This window comes from Lontra canadensis, unplaced genomic scaffold (assembly GCF_010015895.1).
Source record: "Lontra canadensis isolate GAN:19392208 unplaced genomic scaffold, GSC_riverotter_1.0 scaffold3, whole genome shotgun sequence".
NCBI lineage: Eukaryota > Metazoa > Chordata > Mammalia > Carnivora > Mustelidae > Lontra > Lontra canadensis.
Genome location: NW_022630997.1, coordinates 55,052,667 through 55,072,296, shown reverse-complemented (window position 1 = coordinate 55,072,296; position 19,630 = coordinate 55,052,667). Strand labels below are relative to the sequence as shown.

Sequence of the window (19,630 nt, the reverse complement as noted above, 5' to 3'; positions counted from 1 at the left end):
ATTTTAGTTTTCTGACATATAGATTCCTTTTGGTTTCATGATAAAGTATTAACATTTTAATGAAAATCTTAAATATATTTCCTTGGGTATATGCATGATGCTACTTAGCACAAATAATGTATGTGTGTATTTACTTATTTTCATTGCACTTTAATATATAGATACTCTGTCCTTTAAGAAAGCCTGACATGAAACGTAAACTTACAAAACACATTAATCAGGGAATAATTATTTTCCCTACCATAGTGTTTCTCTGTCATTTCTATAATATTCTTAATTGTTTCCTGCAGAAGAATTTGACAGAAAGGCAAAATGGCACTGAAATATAATACCAAATAAATTTTCTTAAATAGTGGTGTCTTAAAATGTCTATGAAATTTTTATGAGGGGAGGTATATATTACATACCAAAAATTTAAAGATTTTTAGCTTCCATCTATTTACAGGCCATTTCAAATGTAGCTAGATTGTAATTGTGTTGACAAGTTTCAAAAGCACTCTTAAAATCTCACACTTGTATCATTTATCTAGGAGTCTTCAAACTTGTCCAGCTTTCTATCAACATTTCTTTAATTTTTTCCTTTTCTTTGAACACATGGAACTCTTATGAAATGTTAAAAGCACTGTTTTTTTATTAACATATGTTATTTGTTTCAGAGGTACAGTTCTGTGAATCATCAGCCTTACACAATTCACAGTGCTCACTGTAGCACATACCCTCCCCAATGTCCATCACCCAAGCACCCCATCCCTCCCACCACCCTCCCCTCCAGCAACCCTCAGTTTGTTTCCTGAGATTGAGTCTCTTATGGTTTGTCTCCCTCTCTGGTTTCGTCTTGTTTCATTTTTCCCTTCCTTCCCCTACAATCCTCTGTCTTGTTTCTCAAATTTCTCATATCAGTGAGATCATATGATAATTGTCTTTCTCTGATTGATTTATTTCGCCTAGCATTAAGACCCTCTACTTCCATCCACATTGTTATAAATGGCAAGATTTCATGGTTTTTTTTTTTTTGATGGCTGTATTACATATATATATGTGTGTGTGTATATATATATATATATATATATATATATATATATATCTATCTCCCATCTTTTTTTATCCATTCATCTGTTGATGGACATCTAGGCTTTTTCCATATTTGGCTATTGACTATTGTGGACATTGCTGAAAAGCACTGTTGTTCAGTGAAACCTGACTCTTAAGAAAGCTGAGTGTGGTAGTGTAAGAAAATAGAAAGGAGCAAAAGATTTTACCCAGAACAGTTTTTGTCAGATTAACAAGTAGTTTTGTAAAACATTTGCATTGAGTAATGTTTTTATACCAACAATATAAAATATGATAACTTATTTCAGTCCCAGAATTTACTTTGCTTTTAAAATCACTTTTATTGTCTTATCTTGTCATTGAGAGGGTCTGCAAATGGCTTACTTTCATTTTTCTGTATTACTGTACTACTTTTTATGGGGAAGTTATATTCTTTACATTTACAATGTAAGAACTTTCAAAAGTGTTATGCAAGTACCATCAGTATATTTTGTATGAACACCAGTGGACACATAGGTTAATCAGTTAGGCCATGGAAGAAAGTAATAGAACTTCTATTAATAGTTTTATCTTAGCTAAAGTAAGAAAAAAATAAGTGATTAATCTTTATATATATAGATTAATATCAGATATATCAAACTATCATGTATAATGAATGTGCATGATGTACCTTTATATAATGGTATATGGAATTGAGAAATGAAAAATATATTTGTTTCATAAGACTCCTATTGATGTACTTTCTCCATTCTGATGTACCCATTCTTTTGTGATATATTTTCCAATGATGACAACTCTTTAAACCAGATATTTAAATCAGATTTAGAGCTGGTTGTTTAAATTGCTATATCATAAAATGATGAGCCGAGATTCTCAACATAAGAGCACGTATTCATATATATCTCTTAGTAATAAGTAAAAATAAATTATTTTTAAATATTACATATTTTATCAGTTTGTTTCTATTTTTTCCATAGTCTGTAATGTTTATAACATAATAGTATGATAGTATGTGTATATAATTTCTAAAAAAATTGACTGCACTTGTATATACAGTTAGGATTTTTTTAATATAGGGGCACCAGATCAAACATTTTAACAGCAAATTTTTGTTCATTCACATCTTGCTTTATACAACATGGCATATCTGTAATAAATGAATACAACCAACATTCAGAGGTGGATATTATGTTATATCACAAAATTATATACCCCTTCCTTATCATTAAAAATAATTTCTTAAATATATTTTTATTGATGTATAAATGACATTATATTAGTTTTAGGTAGACAAGGTAATGAATTGATATTTGTATATATTGTAAAACCAGGGCCACAATAAATCCAGTCAACATCCATCACCATACATAGTTATACTCTTTTTTTCTCCTGATGAGAAATTTTAAGATCCACATTCCTAGCTACATTCAAATATACAGCATAATATTATTAACTATAGTCACCATGATGAACATTACATTTCATGACTTATTCTTTTTAAGCTGAAAATTTATACTTTTTGATCCTCTTTACCCATTTTGCCACCCCCATCCCACTCCACCCCATTTCTTCAGACAGCCACCAATCTCTTCTCTATATCCATTAGCTCATTTTTTGTTTTTGGTTTTTTTTTAGATTCAGCATGTAAGTCATTTGTCTTTTTCTGTCTGACTCACTTCACTTTGAGTATTGCCCTCAGTGTTCATCCAGGTTGCCACCAATGACAAGATTTCAATTTTTTATGGCTTAATGATATTGCATAAATATACCACATTTTGTTTATCCATTAGATTGTTTCCATGTCTTGGCTGTCATAAATAATGCTGCAGTGAACATAGAGGCACAATATCTTTTTGGATTAGTGTTTTTGTTTCTTCAGATGAATTCCCAGAAGTAAAATTGCTGGATCATATGGTACTTCTATTTTTAATTTTTTGGGGAACTCCATACTGTTTTGCATAGTGAGTACACCAATTTACAGTCCCACCAACAGTGCCCAAGGGTTCCCTTTTCTCCAAATCCTTGCCAACATTTGTTATTTTTGGTCTTTTTGATAATAGCCATTTAACAAGCATGAAGTAATATCTTTTTATATTTGATTTACATTTCTCTGATGATTAGTAATGTTGAGCATCTTTTCACGTCTGTTAGCTGCCTGTATATATTTTTTTGAAAAGTGTCTATTCACATATTCTGCTTAGTTTTAATCAGATTATTTTTGTTTTGCTGTTGAGTGGTATGGGTTTTATGTATTTTGGATATTAACCCCTTATAAGATACATGATTTGCAAACATTTTCTTTCATTCAGTACTTTCCATTTTTGTGGTGGATTTTCTTTGCTGTGCAGAAACTTTTTAGTTTGATGTAGTCTCATTTGTTTATTTTTGCTTTTGTTGCCTTTGCTTTTAATGTCAAATGCAAAAAATCTTTGCCAAGACCAATTTACTCCCTATGTTTTCTTTAGAGTTTTGTGGTTTCAGGTCTTACATTCAATTATTTAATCCTTTTGAGTTAATTTTTGTGTATGATGTAAGATAATGATCTGGTTTTGTTGTTTTGCATGTGGCTATCCCAATTTTTCCAATGCCATTTATTAAAGAGGCTATCCTTTCCCTGTTGTATAGTCTTGGCTCCTTTGTCACAAATTAATGGACCACATGTGGGTTTATTTCCAGGTTCTCTGTTCTATTGATATATGTGTCTGTGTTTGTGCCAATACCTATTGTTTTGATGATTATAGCTTTGAAATATAGTTTGAAATCAGGAAGTGTGATGCCTGCAGCTTTGCTCTTTATCAAGACTGCTTTGGTTATTTCGGATCCTTTTTGCTTCCATACAAATTTAAGAATCATTTGTTCTATTTCTGTAAAAATGCCATTGGAATTTTGATAAGGATTCATTGAACCTACAGATTGCTTTGAGTAATACAAACATTTTAACAACTTTAAATCTTTCAATCCATGAGCATAGAAAATTTTTCCATTTACTTGTGTCTTCTGTTTCTTTCTTTAATGTTTTATAAAATTCAGCATAAGATACTTTACCTTCATGGTTAAGTTATTTCTAGGTATTTTATTCTTTTTGATGCAATTATATCTGAATTTTTAATTTCTCTTTCTGCTGTCTTGTTACTAGGATATAGAAATGCAATAGATTTCCATATATCAATTTTGCATCCTGCAACTTTACTGAATTTATTTAGTTCTAACTGTTTTTTTTAATGGAATCTAATATTTTCAATGTAATGTCATCTGAAAATAGTGACAGTTTTATTTCTTCCTTTCCAGTTTAGATGTCTTTTATTTCTTTTTCTTGACTAATTGCTCTTGATAGGCCTTCCGGTACTATTTTGAGTAAAAATGGTGAGGGTAGGCATCCTTCTGTTGTTCCTAATTTTGGAGGAAAAGCTTTTGTCTTTTCCCTATTGAGTATGATGTTAGCTCTAGGTTTGTCATACATGGCCTTTATTATGTTGAGATACAGTCCCTGTATTCTCATTTAATTGAGCATATTGTCATAATAAATGTTGCATTTTGTGAAATATTTTTTGTCTGTGAGATGATTATATTATTTTTATCATTTGTTTTATAAATATTCTATATCGTATTAATTCATATGTGGGTATTGAACCATCCTTGAGTCCTCGGACTAAATCCCACTTAATTCACTGCATATGATTTTTTTTTTTAAAGATTTTTATTTATTTATTTGACAGAGAGAGATCACAAGTAGACAGAGAGGCAGGCACAGAGAGAGAGAGAGGGAAGCAGGCTCCCCGCCGAGCAGAGAGCCCGATGCAGGACTCGATCCCAGGACCCTGAGATCATGACCCGAGCCGAAGGCAGCGGCTTAACCCACTGAGCCACCCAGGCGCCCCTCACTGCATATGATTATTGTAATGTATTGTTGAATCTTGTTGGTTAATATTCTGTTGAGGGTTTTCACATCTATGTTCATGAGGGATATTGGCATGTAGTTTCCTTTGCTTGTGGCATGTTTGCCTGGTCCTGGCATAAGAGTAATTCAGGCCTTGTAAGAGGGCTTGTAAGTCTTATTTCTTATCTTTTGGAAGAGTTTGAAAAGAATTGGTATTAATTTTTCCTTGAATGTTTGGTAGAATTTACCAGAGAAGCTTCTGGTCCTGGACTTTTGTTTGTTGGGAGGTTTTTGATTACTAATTCAGTCTCCTTACTAGTAATTGCTCTGTTCAGATTGTCTATTTCTCATGATTCAGTGTTGGTAAGTTTACATGTTTCTAGGAATTTATCCATTTCTTCTAGGCTGTCCCAATTTGTTGGCATATAATTTTCACAATAGACTTTTAAGGTCCTTTCTCTTTCTGTGGTATCAGTTGTAACATCTCCTTTTTCATTCATGATTTTACTTATTTGTGTCCTCTCTTTTTTCCCTTGGTGAGTCCAGCTAAAGATTTATCAGTTTTGTTTATCTTATCAATGAACAGCTTTACATTTCATGGATCCTTTCCATTTCTTTTTATTCTTTGTTTTATTTATTCCTGCTCTAACCTATTTCCTTCCTCCTCCTAACTTTTGTCTTAATATGTTCTTCTTTTTCGAATTTTTGAGTTGTTATTTATTTGAAATTTCTCTTATTTATTGATATAGACATCTATCAGTGTGAACTTCCCACTTGGAAGCTTTTGCTGCACCCTGTTAGTTTTGGGTATGTTATATTTCCATTTTCCTTTGTCTCAAGGTATTTTTTTTTAATTTCTATTTTGATTTTTTTCTTTGTTTCATCTGAAGTTCAGTAGCATGTTGTTTAATATCCACAGTTTTGTGAACTTCTCTGTTTTCTTCTTGTAATTGATTTCAAGTTTCATATCATTGTGGTCAGAAAAGATATGTGATATGACATAAATCCTCTTAAATTTATTAAGACTTTTTTTTGTGGCCTAACATATGATCTATACTGAAGAATATTCCATGTGCACTTCAGAAGAATGTGTATTCTGTTGCTTTTAGATGGAATGTTTACATAAAGCATTGTTAAGTTCACCTGGTCTAACAAGTTGTTTAAGCTCAGTGTTTCCTTATTGATTTTCTGTCTGGGTGATCTATCTATTGATATAAGTGGGGTATTAAATTCCTCTACTATTATATTTTTAATAATTTTTTTTTGAGAGAGAGAGCATGCAAGTGGGGAGGGGCATGGAGAGAATGAGAGAGAGAACCTTAAGCAGGCTCCACACCCTACATGGAACCCCACACAGGACTCGATTTCATCACCCTGAGACCCATGACCTGAGCTGAATTCAGAAGTCAGAGGCTTAACAGACTGGAGCCTCTCAGGTACCCCCTGCTCCCACTACTATTATTGTATTGCCATCTAATGATGTCTGCTTTTATATTTAGATGCTTCTATGTTGGTTGCATAAATATTTACAAATGTTATATACCCTTGTTGGATTTAACTCTTTATTATTATTAATACCTTTGTGTATTTACTATTAAAGTCTAGTTTTTGAAGTCTATTTTGTTTGATCTAAGTATAGCTACCTTAAGGTTTTGGTTTGAATTTGCATGGGATATCTTTTTCCATCCTTTCACTTTCGCCTTCAGTCTTGGAAAGTTTCTGTCAAAAAATCTTCTGCTAGCCTTATTGGTTTTCCTTTTTAAGTTATTGTCTTCTTTTGTCTTGCTGCTTTTTTTTTTTTCTTTTTTATCACTACTTATATTGTTGTCTACTTATATTTAGTTGTATAGTTTGTTCTGCCCGTCTTTGGATTGCTCTCCAGTTTATTTATTTGGGTGTGGGTGGTATCTAGTTGTAAATCGGAGTATGTCGGTGTCTTACATCCGAAGTAAGTCTCTAGTAGACTGCATACAGATGAGTTTTGTTTCTTTTATCATTTCAGTCATTCTTTATCTTTTGATAGGAAAATTTAATCTATTTACATTTAAAGTCATTATTGATAATACGTACTTCATGCCATTTTGTTAATTGTCTTCTGCATGTTTTATAGTTCTCTCTGTTCCTCCTTCTCTTGGTCTCTTCCTTTATGGTTTCATGTCTTTATTTAGTGGTATGCTTAGATAACTTTCTCTGTATCTTTTTGGTATCTAATACAGATTTTTGCTTTGTGACTACCCTGAGGCTTACATATAGCAACATAAATGTATAACCATATGTTTTGATAACAACTTAAGTTTGAACACATACTTAAGCTCCACATTTTAACTCTCCCACTCATATTTTATGTTTTTGATGTCACATTTTACATCATTTTATTTTGTATATTCCTTAAGTAATTATTGTAGTGAGTAGTTTTACTACTTTTGTTTTTTAACTTTCATGCTAGATTTATAAGTAATGGACCCACTATCTTAACTATATATTTAATTACCTTTCTGGTGAGATTTATACTTTCATATGTTTTCTTATTACTAGGGACCTTTTTTCAGCTTAAAAAAAGTCCACGTAATATTTCTTGTAAGGCCAGTTTCCTGGCGGTGAACTCCTTCAGCTTTTGTTTGGGAAAATTTATCTCTCAAATTCTAAATGATAACTTGCCGGATAGAGTATTATTGGTTGGAAGTTTTTAATCTTTCGGGACTTTGAATAAATCATGCTACTTCTGGTTTGCAAATTTTCTGCTAAAAAAAAAATCAGCTAATAGTCTAATGGGGGTTTCCTTCGTAAAAACTAGCTATTTTTCTCTTGATGCTTTTAAGATTTTCTCCTTTCTTTTTTAAACTTTGACATTTTAATTATAATGTGTTTTGTGGGTCTTTTGGGTACAGACTTGTTACTTGGGACTCTCTGAGATTCCTATATATGAAGTTCTATTCCTTTCTTAAGTTAGGAAATTTTCAGCCATTATTTCTTCAGATGAGTTTTCTGCCCCTTTCTTTTTCTCTTCTCCTTCTGGAACCCATAAAATATAAATGTTAGTCCATTTGATGTTGTCAATAAGCCTCTTTGTTATCTTCATTTTGTTTTCCTCTTTTTCCTTTTTTGCTTTTGTGTTTGGGTGATTTCCGCTGCCCTGTCCTCAAATTTACTGATCTTTCTTCTACTTTATCTAATCTATCTAATTTATCTTTATCTATCTAATCTGCTATGGAACCCTACCTCCACAGTATACTTTTCAGTTATGTATTTTTCAGCTCTGTGACTTTTCTATTTTGTACTTGCATGTATTTTCTATATCTTTGTTGAAGTTCTTACTGTGTTCGTCCATCCTCCTGAGTTCCATGAATATCTTTATGACCATTACTTTGAACTCTTTATCAGGTTAATTGCATATCTCCATTTCATTAACTTTTTTTCTCTTGTGGTTTCATTTTCTTTCATTTGGATCATATTCCTGTTTTGTTTTTTTGTTTTTGTTTTGTTTTGTTTTGTTTTTATTTTCCTTGACTCTCTGTGTTGGTTTCTATACGTTAGATGAAACAATCAAATCTTCCAGTCTTGTTAGAGTGGCCTCATATAGGTTACTGTTTTTTTTGTTGTTGTTGTTGTTCAACCCTACCCTATCTCTTGGTTTCTCTCAAAACTTTGTGATTGTCCAAAGAGCCTATCTTATTTGTAATGCCTTCCTGTAGTTGAGGGTATGCCAAGACCTGTCAGTGTCCCAAAGGGGAGCATCTCAGTGAGCACCTAGATTCAGGCTGACTGGAAGTTATACCTCATGCAGCAGCTTTTAAAGTACAAATGTATACAGCTCTGTGGGACCACAAGCTTAATCCACACTGGCCTCTGAAGCCAAGTAGATAATATGGAGGTTCCCCTTAGTGGCAGTTGCAAAAAAAATTGGGCTTCAGATGAGTGTAAAATCTCTCTCCTGGGAGATACTGGCAAGGTGTAGCAAAAGAGTGAGAGTGCAAAGATGGTGTCCACTGGCCTGTGTTCACTGAGAATACCTGCGTAGGTCCCTTCTGTGTGCTAAACCTGAAGCCTGCCCCTCGGGCCAAAATTCTAGAAGAAGCTAATTGGCCTCTTTAACAGAAAGACTGGGGTGTGTTAGTGTGCTGTCTTTGCAGTGCCCTGGGGTGGTAGTCTGCCAAGAACTATCTCTGATTCTTACAGTTTTGAGGAACTCAAGAACACGAGTCTTGCCTGGCTACCAGAGTCAGGGAAGTTAGGGACATCCTCTGGGTGGCAACTGTAAAAACCAGATACCAGATATAGAAGCCGTGGTACCAGAGGTAGAAACCATGATACCAGAAACCATGGTATAGTGGTACCAAATACATGTAAAAGTTTTCCTCTGGGAGATACTGGCAGTCTAGAATATAGCCAGAAGAGAGTGTAGAGGGATAGCGCCTGTCCTCTGAGGTCACTGGAAAGACTATAGTCAATCCTTAGATGTGTGTTTAATTAAAAATCTGCCCCTCAGTCTGCACTTATGGTGATAAACTAGTAGACCATTTTCACTGAAAGATTGAGCTGTTGCGTCTTTTGACTTCTTTCGGGTCACAGTCCTATGCGACCCACAGGCATAAATTCCACTAGCCACTAGGGCCAGAAAATCTATAGGTTTCTCCTCCTGATGGCAGCCACAAACATTGGGATAGCCTATCTTATTTTTAATGCATTCCTGTAGTTGAGGGTGCTGCAAACATTGGGGTGCCATATTAAAAAGTACAATAAAGATACTGTCAAGCAGGAACAAGGCAGCAGAAGGGCACAAATATTTCATCAACCATCCTCCATTCCCTGGTAACACCTCCACAGGCCCCTAGTTGAATGCCAAGCCAGAAGAAGCTTGTTCTTTGGGCCAAAGCTCCTGGATAAACAGACTTCTTTCACAGAAAGACTGGGGATATGCTTCAGTTTACTATCTGTGCAGTGCCATGGGGAAGTAGTGTGGCAAGAACTCTTTGTTAAGAGTCCCATGGGACCCAGAATTGCAGCACCTCCCCTCCGCCCCCCCAGCCCCATCTCCAGAGCCAGGCAATCAAGAAGTGTCCTCTGGGCAGCAGCTGCAAAAACTAGTGTAGTGATTAAAAACTAGCATGTAGTGATTCCCCCTCTGGGAGATACTGGCACTCTGGAACAACAGAAGGAGAATGCAAAGATGGCACCCACCAACTGGAATTAGGCACATGAAGAATATATAGATGGCACCTGCCTGGAAAAAGGAAAAGAAAAAAGATGGTGCTTACCAGTTGATACATGAAAATGGTGTCTACTGGTTGGAATGAGACATAAGGGAGAGCATATAGATGGTATCTGCAGGAAAGGAGGAGGAAAAAAGGAAAGAAAGAAAAGAAAGCCTAGCATTAAAATAAGAAAAAGAAAGCACCCACTGGTTAGAACGAAGCAGAAGAGTGTGAAGATGGTGCCTACCAGCCAGGAGGACCCTAGATATCTACTAAATTATATTTCTGTCTCTCAGGCCAATACTTTAAGATTAGCAAATGAGCCTCATTCACCTAAGTCTGGGTGCCTGCTTATTGGCTACCTTTATGCTGAGCCCTTGGGTGGGTGAGTCTAAGGATGTGAACCCTTGTAGAGCCATTTTTCACATTGTTAAAGCCTTGTGGGTCTCATGGATGTGAGCCCCATTGGTTTTCAAAGCTTTACGTTTTGAGTTCCCTTCCAATTGTGGGTCACAACCCTGGGGATAGAGTTTATGGTGAGATTGTGTCCCAGCCTCTCTTACCTTTGACGTAGGCCTTCTTTCCTTTGCCTGATACATAGGTGTTGCTCAGACAGTTTTTGGGGTTTTTTTGTTTTTGTTTTTAATGGAGGAACTTGTTCCATATTTAGCTATAGATTTGTTGTGTCTGTGGGAGGAAGTAAGCTTTGGATACTTCTATATTGCCATCTTGAACTAGACATTTAATGTATTTTTTTAAACATGATTCTGTATGAAGCAATTTAGATGAATTCCTGGGTGAAAAAGTCTTCACTCATGTATTTGAAATCTCAGGTTAGGTGCTTGTCAAGGAACTATAAAATGCCACAAGTTTAGAAACATCTTGCTATCTGCTACTCCCAATAAGAGTCTTGTTTTCCATAAGATACTCTCATTATTCTCCTAACTTCCCAGGCATTGATCTTTAAAGGCATTCTATATGTAAAATCTTAAGATAATCTCTTGAACTCTTTCTTTTCAATGGTCTAATCTGACTTTATCTCATAACTTTATAATTGAATACTTTGTGACTTTATATCACTAGCCTCTCCTGCAATCACATCTTATTCTTATTCCAAAAATAATCTTTTTGACAATGGGTTTTCAGTATCTGTCTATCCTGCTGAGGAACCCTAATTCAAGTGCAATATATTTGCTGACTTTCATGATGCTTATTGCAACCTTCACTCTTTTGGAGTCATTTGGTTTTGACATCAATCACCCCATTGTCCACCAGCCATACTTGGTTGACTAGTTGGCTGTACTATTTTTTTCCTCTTTATTCCATGTGTTTTTCCTATCCTCCAAGTATGAAGTGAACTGCTTTACGATGTACAAATTGTCATACAACACTGCTAGGGACAGCATTTCTTACTTTTACTCTTCTTTACAATTTACTCATGTCTTCTTTTATTTTGGCTATGCTACCAACTTTATTCATTGTCTTTTGCTTAATATTTCCTTAATATGTCCTACTTCTGTAGGATTATATATGCTGAATCCCCCAACAATTCAAGGGCTGGCTTTCCTTTAAATTCGGCTTAAAGCACAGTTACCCCTTTTTTAATTTTTATTTCCAGAATTCTTTTGTTCTCCTCTTATACGTTTTTATATTTATTACTTTTTGTTTTATCCCAGATCACATATATTTGCATTTGTGTGTTTTCATTGCTAACTACTCATGTTTAATTTCTGTCTTGGTCTTGATTTGCATTTGTGCTCTCTTGTGGGATGAAGTGCTAAGGAAGAGTGGGCATAGGAAGATTTGGATCTGTATGTGATCTGCTTTCTTATTTTGGTAGGTGCTAGCCCTTCTATGGTCTTTTATGGCTATAATATGATGATCATAAGGAATCAAAATGTCACAAAGCCTTCCCCGTTCCAGGTTCAGCCTTTCAATAATGAAATTTGAAAAACTTATTAATGATTTATCAAAATTATAAATTGAAAATATTGAAAAGGAATCTGGGCCTTGATGTTTTTAAAATTATAAGTATATTTGGAAACTTATTTGTTAAAGGTTTGTCATTTATTTTTTGTTCATCTAACAGAAATATGTAAGAAGGTCTCCTGACTTGTGGGAAGTGGGGAGAGTAAAGTGAAATAGGAAAGCAAAAGAGGAAGGAAAAAATCCCTGGAGATAGTGGTAAGGAGGGGAAGAGAGATGAGATAGGCAGTAATAGTCCTATTCCTATTACAGGTATAAGGAATCACTCCAACACAGGCTTAGGGGGCATTGAGAGTGAGAATGGAAGTTTTTTTTTTTTTTTTTGAAAATGCAAATTTTTTTTTTTAATTTGACAGACAGATCACAAGTAAGCAGAGATTAGGTGAGAGAAAAAACTATGCCAGATCTTGAAGGACCAATTTAAAAAGTTATCCCATGTTAACCTTATCACGTGGTTAGCCAAGGAAGGATTTTAAAAAATTCAAGTAACATTATCTTCATGTGAATGGTTAGGAGCAGAATTTAAGCAGCTCTTGTTTAGATAATTAAACCAAAAGAACTTTTGCTTAATGATTTGGTTAATTTAGATGTGCCTGCGTGCACGTGTGTATGTGTGTGTGTTTCCTTGTTCTGAATACTACCTACTTTCATACATATTTGTGTTTTTATTTCTTAAATAGTGTTACATTTAATAGCCAGAATGAAGGACACAGAATTTTGGAGCTAGAGAATACCTTAAGAGTTACCTATTTCAAACTTTTCATTTTTCAGATGTGAAGTCAAGGATTACTAGAGTTAAATAACCTCTCCAATATAATATAGCTAGTAAATAACAGAGTCAGGACCTGTATCAGTTTTGTGTAATTCCAGCACTCTTAATCAATATATCATCCTACAACATAAAATCAATAATAGGTACATTTCAGATAGTTTTTTTTCAAATTAATTGTTAATATTTTTTATTTTGCAATTTATACAATGTACATATAATTTGTACATATAATGTAAAGTCAAGGTCACGTTAACATAAACTGCAGTGTACACATATTTCAACTTTTGCAGAACATAGAGATTACTAAATAGATCATAGATCCTGGTAAATTGTTCAGTTAGCTGTGTGTAGAAGAATTCCTTTCCATTGACTACAAAGATAACAAAAGAGGCGTAATGGTTTTACCATTGTTATACACATCTATATCAAGGTCAAATTCCATGAAAACTCTTCCTTTGGCTATAGAATATACAGGGTTTATAGAATGTAATAAAGTTTAGGCTAATAAACCAACAAGTGTCTGAGAAACTATAAAAAGAACTATCAGGAAGGAAAACAAGCCATAAAATATGCTTTCAGAATATACAGATTTTAAATTTAAAATGTTCTATCTTGTTAGAAGACTGGACCTTTAGTTAACATTAAATTATTATGAAAATTGATGACTGTGCTGCCATTTAAATCATATGTTACTATTAGTGTGTGTAGTGTAATTTGGAGGGACAGTTCATAACCATTCTAAATAGTCTAACTATGTGTTAAAAGACATATTTTGTCTTTTATATATTATATTGTGAGTTTAGATATAATGACTTTTACTAGATCCCTTTTTTATGGATGGTTTGAATTTCCTCTGTCAGTCAAATGAGAATTCACTTATTTAAAAAAAAAAGAGAGAGAAGGAAAGAAAGAAAGAAAAAAGAGGAATATTATTAATCTCAAAATCCCTGGATTAGTACAAATTTAATTTGGTTCCATTCCTTTGTCACCTAGGAGACCTCAAGGACCAGATTCTCACTTTGTGCAGACATTTTTCTCTTTTGAGTGTGTATTCTCTGTATGACTTTTTAATTGGCTTTTAATCTGAGATTATTTTTTTTCTTAGGGTATTAAATGTTGCCAACCTTGGTTGGTAGGGAGTGCCATCTCCAGTATGCTTTAGTTATATATTCATATGTTCATGCCTTCATAATCTTCATTAATGGATTTATTAATTATTCAATAGATATTTTCTAGGGCCAGGAACTCAGATAGGGTCAGTAGAAAGGAATCTCATAGGGTTATTAAAAAGAATATTAAGTCAATAAACTTAAATTAGGCTACAAGAATTGTCCCAGTACTTTGTGGACAGTTGATTCATGCCATCCTGATGGAACAGCTCTATTTTGGGCTTGTGACATTCTAAGTAGATCTCTTTCATGAATTCAAGATTATTTGGTACTGGCCATGGTACCAAAAAGGAAGTTGTTGACCCATCTATTTTCTACAGAAGAATTTTCTGCAATTTTTCTCTAATTACATTACCTTCTTCTCACCAACCATGAGATTTTTCAGTTGCTCACATTAATTTTTTTTTATTTTATTCTTTGTTTACCACAGAGAGCATAATTTGTGAATGTTCCTGTTTTGTCATGTATTTATCATCATATCCCCTGCTAAAAGAATGGTACAACATCCCAGTTACCCATATACTAGAGATCTGTGGAGTTTTATGGGTAACTTGTGTCCATAATTTTATGCCAGCTATTTTTTTTTTTTCAGGCAGAGGAAAAAGACATACTTAAAGCTTGAATTCTGGAATGACAACAACAGTAGGGCTTGAATTAGTATTAAGTCTAGGACTAAGTTGATAATCCTTCTGGATTTCATAATAATAATTTCCTTAATAACCACATTTAAGTTTAGCTCTTGTCCAGTCACTGGTAACAGTTCTATGTTTAAGAATAGATACTATAAGGAACTTAGGGTCAGGATTTTATGACTTTAGCATCAGCCCATTCTCGGCATTATTTTGTTTTAATACATTGATTCTAGTAATTAAGCTTTTGCTTTGATCTCTTTAATCAGGCCCTTCTTATATCTATCTAACATTTGAATTCTTGTGTTTTCATCAATAAATTAAGCTATGCCTTGTTTCCTTACACATTATCCTAGTTCCTTCTAGCCTGAGTTGCTATTTTGAATACTAGGATTTTGCCTTTTATGATTTCTTAAAGGTGGAATTCTACAACTTATTGTTAGGCCTCTCTGGTCCAGCAGCCTGATCACCTGTACTGCTTCCTGTTGCTTACTATTAAATTACTTCCTCCTTATTCTGTGTCATAACTTTGCTTATTGAATGGGACTTCAGCTGTTTGTAGATTGACAAATGCCTTTGATAGTTTTTCTGAATTCTCTCTTCCTGCTATTTAGAATTTCCCTGATTGTCATCTCTACTTTTACAGTCTGTCTAATCTGTGGGTCTCTACATAACTACCAATAGTAAAACCCATCCTTAATCTAACAGAGATTCTGTTTTCACAGCAGTTATTTGAAAATTCTATGTAAAGATTGGTGAGTTCTGGGAATTCAGGCGACCAACCAGTCCTGGTGAATACAATTCCATGTTGTATTTAGATTTAGAAACATTCAAAGCTACATTTATATTTGTATAAACTTGTATACTACATAAAGGAGACAAAATTATAGAAGCTACTAAGCAACTAAAAGCTGCTCTGAGTTCATTTTTTGATATATTTAATTTTTTAGTAGTTTTTGGAGAACTAAATCTAAAGAGACAGAAAAGTATAAAAGCACCTGTTTGTGGTAAATTACTACATTTTAAGTGATTAACCAAAGGGCAGTTTATCTCCTTTACTAGCCATATTTGATGACCTCTCAAAATTATGGGAGAATGACATGATTTATTAACATATTCGTTAACATTTCACATCAGGAAAGACGGGCTTCTTTAGTAAAACAACACAGCAAGAAAGTCTTTTTCTCAATGAACCATTTGGCTAACACAACAGAGATCTTTTACTTAAATAGAGTATAGCTAAACATACCTTACTTTATGAATATTACAGATAGATCTTTTCTTTAGTTCATTAAGTATAAATTTATCTGTTTTAGAGCATAACATCTGAATAAACAAAAATTATTTTTAGATCGATTGGTTTTGTTTAAAGTTGGTCTTTAATAAAAGCTTATTCCTTTCACTTGTGGAGCATAAGGAATAACACGGAGGACATTAGGAGAAAGAGAGGAAAAGTGCTTTGGGGGGAAATCAGAGGGAGGGATGAAGCATGAGAGACTGTGGACTCTGAGAAACAAACTGAGGGTTTTGGAGGGGAGAAGGGGTGGGGTTACGTGAGCCTGGTGGTGGGTATTAAGGAGAGCACATGTTGCATGGAGCACTGGGTGTGGTGCATAAACGATGAATCTTGGAACACTGAAAAAATAAAATTAAAAAAGTAAAATCTATTAAAAAAAAGCTTATTCTTTTCTTAAAGCGAAACTTGTATTTCTGATTTTATATTCCTTTTTTCCAAAGAAAGGGCTTATATTATTGTTTTTATACCAGTAAAAGCAAATGGTGATTGAAGTATATTCCCTAACTAGCTATGAGCCCTATAACTTATGGTCTCTCATATGTTCAGTTTAATACTTTATATGATAGGTAACCTGTATGTATTTCAAATGGTACAGTGATTTTCTAAATGCAGATTTTATCTGCTTGTCAAATTGTGCATGATAGATAAAAATTTATGATAAATTATAATCCAGTTAACTGTTCTATTTGGTTTTATTAGAAACCATGTTGTCTATGTCATTTTAAAAGTAAGAGTTGGTAAACAATCCTATATTTTATTTATCTGTAAACTTAGGCTATTAACTTTATAAATTAATTGATAACCATACTTCTGTATATTGTTCCAAAGTATAGCATTTGGTTAATAATTTGTAGAAAGCTTTTCAGAATATATAGTAAAACTCTAAATCTATTTGGATGAAAGGGCTTTGTTTAAAAAAAAACAAAAAAAAACAAAAAAAGATAATCTCATGTCCTCCTGTGTACTTTTTTTCAGTCCTACCGAAGTGATTCTTCTAACACAAAAATCTGATCATGTCATTGACTACTCAAAATCATTCAGTGGTTGTTTATTTTCTATATTGTTAAATAGTCTCTCTAATATAAAAAAATCAAACTGTGATTTGACCTTTGTCTCCTAATCCATCCTATTTCCTGCCATTTATCTTTTTCTAATCAAATCATTCTGTTTTGCCTTTAGCACCTCATGCTATCTAGCATCAGGATATTTTTAGAAAAATAGTATTTAAAAGATAGCCTTAAATGTTAAGATAACCAACTGTGGGTATGTTTACTCTCTATAATGAAAAATATAAAAATAATGAGGTGATACAAGTTCATGGTTAGTGCTATATATTAGGAGTCAGTTACTAGAGATGGTAGTGAAAACTCCAGTAATCACAATCATTGACAGGAGTTTTAGCTACAGAATATAGAGCAGAGACCAAAAGGCCTCAATTTGGGAATGCTCACTATTGAATTCTGGGAGAAAAATCATGTTGTGTAAGTTGGAGTTCTTGGCTACAAAACGGCCAAGATTACCTTGATTCTAAACAAAACAAAACAAAATACATTGGAAAAATTTGAAGTGACTAAATCATCATTAAACCTCGAGGATCTAGGTTGGGTAGAAAACAAAAGATGCAACACAGCTAAGATTCCGCCATAGGAATAGTCTTCTTTAGGTACTAGCATAGTGCCATTGCCAGCAGATGCTCTCAGCCATTGTCACTGACTCTTCTGCCACTAAAAAATCCTGTTCTGACTCTGGATTCTTAATAAATGATGATATTTCTAATCCATGAGGAAAAAGATGGGTCGTTCAATTAATGGTGTAGGGACAACTGGGTAGCCATCTGGATTTTAAAAAAAACTTAAAATGTATTCCTACTCTGTACCATATATTCCATACAGATCGAAGTTTTGGGGTTTTTTTTTTTTTTTTTTTCAATTTTTTTAAAGATTTTATTTACTTAGTAGAGAGAGTGAATACGAGAATGGAGGCGGGGGGCAGCAAAGGGAGAGGGAGCAACAGACTCCCAACTGAGAAGGAAGCCTGATGCAGTGCTCGATCACAGGACCCTGGGATCATGACCCAAGCAGAAGGCAGAGGCTTAACTGAGCCACTTGGGTGCCATCAAGCATTCTTTTCAAGGATCTCTGCTTGTTTTTCATGGAAAATGGCAGTTCAAGAATATAATTTGGGCACCAAGGATGTTTGTTCCTACTGGATTAATCTTTGTTTCAGGGTCTTTTCATTTGACAGACCTAGGAAATAATTAGTTTTATTTTTTTTTTATTTTTATTATTTTTTTAATAAATTTTATTTTTTTTAAACATATATTTTTATCCCCAGGGGTACAGGTCTGTGAATCGCCAGGTTTACACATTTCACAGCACTCACCATAGCACATACCGTCCCCAATGTCCATAACCCCACCCTCCCTCCTAAGCCCCCTCCCCCATCAACCCTCAGTTTGTTTTGTGAGATTAACAGTCACTTAAGGTTTGTCTCCCTCCCAATCCCAACATGTTTCATTTACTCTTCTCCTACCCCATTAACCCCCCATGTTGCATCTCCTCTCCCTCATATGAGGGAGATCATATGATAATTGTCTTTCTCTGATTGACTTACTTCGCTAAGCATGATACCCTCTAGTTCCATCCACGTCGTCGCAAATGGCAAGATTTCATTTCTTTTGATGGCTGCATAGTATTCCATTGTGTATATATACCACATCTTCTTTATCCATTCGTCTGTTGATGGACATCTAGGTTCTTTCCATAGTTTGGCTATTGTAGACATTGCTGCTATAAACATTCGAGTGCACGTGCCCCTTCGGATTACTACGTTTGTACCCTTAGGGTAAATACCCAGTAGTGCAATTGCTGGGTCATAGGGTAGTTCTATTTTCAACATTTTGAGGAACCTCCATGCTGTTTTCCAGAGTGGTAGCACCAGCTTGCATTCCCACCAACAGTGTAGGAGTTTCTTTCATGAGTACTTTATAATTTTCTGAGTATAGATTCTTAGCCTCTTAGTTTAGGTTTATTCCTAGGTATCTAATAGATTTGGGTGCAATTGTAAATGGGATTGACTCCTTAATTTCTCTTTCTTCTGTCTTGTTGTTGGTGTAGAGAAATGCAACTGATTTCTGTGCATTGATTTTATATCCTGACACTTTACTGAATTCCTGTACAAGTTCTAGCAGTTTTGGAGTGGAGTCTTTTGGGTTTTCCACATATAGTATCATATCATCTGCAAAGAGTGATAGTTTGACTTCTTCTTTGCTGATTTGGATGCCTTTAATTTCCTTTTGTTGTCTGATTGCTGAGGCTAGGACTTCTAGTACTATGTTGAATAGCAGTGGTGATAACGGACATCCCTGCCATGTTCCTGACCTTAGTGGAAAAGCTTTCAGTTTTTCTCCATTGAGAATGATATTTGCGATGGGTTTTTCATAGATGGCTTTGATAATATTAAGGTATGTGCCCTCTATCCCTACACTTTGAAGAGTTTTGATCAGGAAGGGATGCTGTACTTTGTCAAATGCTTTTTCAGCATCTATTGAGAGTATCATATGGTTCCTGTTCTTTCTTTTATTAATGTGTTGTATCACATTGATTGATTTGCGGATGTTGAACCAACCTTGCAGCCCTGGAATAAATCCCACTTGGTC

General features: G+C 34.3%; 1 protein-coding gene across 2 annotated transcripts in view; it reads left to right on the top strand.

The window, feature by feature from the left end:
- PHYHIPL (phytanoyl-CoA 2-hydroxylase interacting protein like) overlaps window positions 1-19,630 on the top strand; it is a 95,206-nt gene that overhangs the window by 12,078 nt on the left and 63,498 nt on the right. The gene's annotated exons all lie outside the window — the stretch shown is intronic.